The sequence below is a fragment of the Piliocolobus tephrosceles genome, chromosome 16, assembly GCF_002776525.5.
Source record: "Piliocolobus tephrosceles isolate RC106 chromosome 16, ASM277652v3, whole genome shotgun sequence".
In the NCBI taxonomy this organism is placed as follows: domain Eukaryota; kingdom Metazoa; phylum Chordata; class Mammalia; order Primates; family Cercopithecidae; genus Piliocolobus; species Piliocolobus tephrosceles.
The window spans coordinates 4411069-4414153 of record NC_045449.1 but is presented as its reverse complement, the minus strand read 5'-3'; positions in this window follow the sequence as shown (position 1 = coordinate 4414153).

Here is a 3085-nt window from a genome sequence, read left to right as displayed (position 1 = left end):
GCAGCCAGGCCTCCTTGGCAGTCTCAGACTCTTGCGTCTGAGTCTAGTGAGTAGGCAGGGGGGGGAGTGGGCAGAGCATGTCTGGGTCAGAGGGCTGGTGTCCCCAAGCAAGGCCCTGAGTCTGCCACTCTCCGGTCCTTTCCCCTTCCACTCTTGGCTGTGGAAAAGCACGCCACTGTCAGAGGGAGCATGCACTTTATGCCCCCCACCCTTGTGTGCAAGCTAAGGCACTAGGGCACGCATGAGTACACAGAGCAGAGAGATCCGCAGGACTCTGGATCCCAGTCACGGCTCACCACTCTTTGGGTCTCAGTTTCCTTATCTGTAAAATGGGGATCATAAATCAGTTCATGTTTGTAAGTCCCTTACAAAGGCCCTTATGTCTGATACATAGTGATCACACACACACACACAAATTAATGAATATGCATATATGTTTAAAATGGACTCTTAATAAAAACTAGAGGTTGCTTTCACCTTTGTCCTGTTGCCCCAGGCTGAGCTGGACCTTGGTCACCAACAGGTTGGAACAGGCTTGATGTGAGTCTCCGTTAAGCAAGCTGAAGAATAACACACAGCTCTAGGGTATGTGCATTTCTGCAGATCTGCTTGTGGAACAAAATTTAGTTAACAGCAGCTGTATCACACACGTAGATAAGTTACAATGCTTCTGATTGAGATCGTGGAAACCATTTCCTTCTGCTTCAAACATATAGACACGAGATCTCTTAAAAAGTAATAATGACACAAACACGATAGATAACAAAAGACAGTTTTGTAGACCAAAAATGGAGACTTCTCCTAATGACACAAACATGATCAACAACAAAAGATAGACAGTTTTGTAAACCAAAAATGGAGACTTCTCCTTAAGAGAAAGGAGACATGAGCCGGCAGGGGAGACAGGAGCTGGTATTGGCAGTCTCTGGGGGCGGGGACGACAGCAGGGCTGAAGTTGGAGGGGATGGGCCACGGTGTAGATGCCCAGCAGGACTGGGGCTTGAGCCTGGCTGGCACTGGGACCCACGCTGCCAGTTAGTGAGCATCAGCCAGAGTGGCTACACCTCCTCTCCAAGGTCATGGCGAAGACCAAGCCACGTGCCTGTGGCTCAGCAGAGCCACCAAGCTCCCAGGGACTTTCCCAGAAATGCATCACTCACATGAAGTGGAGACCCACAGCAGACATTTCTGAGGAAACCTCTGTCTGGAGCCCAGCCCAATATCAACCAAGCTGAGGCCACTAACAGATGGCCTTGGTTTTTACAGACTCTCCAGATAACCTCACAACCTGAGAGCACTGAGGAAGACCAACCTCATGAAAGCAAACAAACTCAGCAAACAGGGGAACTGATCACTGAGAAAATGGTTTTAGAGCTTCCTCAAAACCACTTTAAAGAAAGTATCTTTTTTTACATTTTATTTTATTTTGAGATGAGGTTTCATTCTTATTGCTGCTGGAGCGCAATGGCAAGATCTCAGCTCACTGCAACCTCTGCCTCCCAGGTTTAAGTGATTCTCCTGCCTCAGCCTCCCAAGCAGCTGGGACTACAGGTGTGTGCCACCACACCTGACTAATTTTTGTATTTTTAGTAGAGGTGGGGTTTCACCATGTTGGTCAGGCTGGTCTCAAACTCCAGACCTCAAGTGATCCACCCGCCATGGCCTCTCAAAATGCTGGGTTTACAGGCATTAGTCACCACACCTGGCCTTAAGAAAGTATCTTTAAAGTCCTCAGAGAAATAAAAAGGGTGCAGCAACCATGAAACAAGAAAAGGAAGTCAGGCTCACTCGTAGGTGGGAATTGAACAATGAGATCACTTGGACACAGGGTGGGGAACATCACACACCGGGGGCTATTGTGGGGCAGGGGCAGAGGGGAGGGACAGCATTAGGAGATATACCTAATGTAAATGACGAGTTAACGGGTGCAGCACACCAACATGGCACATGTATACATACGTAACAAACCTGTGCGCTGTGCACATGTACCCTAGAACTTAACGTATAATAATAAATAAATAAATAAACTGCTTAAAAAAAGGTAGTCATGAAATAAGAATAGGACAAATGACAAAGATTCCATTAGAAATCTAGAGAATTAAAATTACAGTAAAATTAAATCTTAAAAGGCAGGTTGAATATCTAATCAAATACAGATGGGGGAAAACATAATCCAGCACTAAAAGATAGAAAATATGGGCCCGGTGCAGTGGCTCACACCTGTAATCCCAGCATTTTGGGAGGTGGAGGCAGGTGGATCACTGGAGGTCAGGAGTTCAAGACCAACTTGGCCAACAAGTTGCCTTCCCAAAAAAAAAGGCAGCCGCTTATCAGACCTCAGCAGCCAAGATGGTGAAGCAGGTCGAGAGTGAGGTTGCTTTTTAGGAAGCCTTGGATGCCACAGGCGATAAACTTGTAGTAGATTGACAGAAAACATATACAGAAAATTTGTTTAACTATTCAGTTAACAGGGTTGCTAAAAATAAATAAATTTAAAAAATAAATTAAAAAATAATAATTTATCTGATAAAGGAGTTGTATCCAGCATGCACAAGGAACTCTTAAAATTCAGTAGTAGGCTGGGCACAGTGGGTTATGCCTGCAATCACAGCACTTTGGGAGGCTGAGGCAGGTGGATCACCTGAGGTCAGGGGTTCAAGACCAACCTGGCTAACATGGTGAAAACACATCTCTACCAAAAATATAAAAATTAGTTGGGCATAGTGGCAGGCGCCTGTAATCCCAGCTACTCGGGAGGCTGAAGCAGGAGAATCGCTTGAACCTGGGAGGCGGAGGTTGCAGTGAGCCGAGATTGCACCAATGCAGTCCAGCCTGGGTGACAAGAGTGAGACTCTGTCAAAAAACACCACCACCACCTCGGTAATAAAATAAAATCACCTGATTTTTTAATGGGAAAAAGATTTCAACAGACATTTCAGCAAAGAAGATATATGAGTAGCAATAAATGAATAAAATGATGTCCAATATCATTAGACATGAGGGAAATGCAAATTAAAACTATAATGAGATACCACTACACACACACACACACACACACACACACACACACACACACACACACACA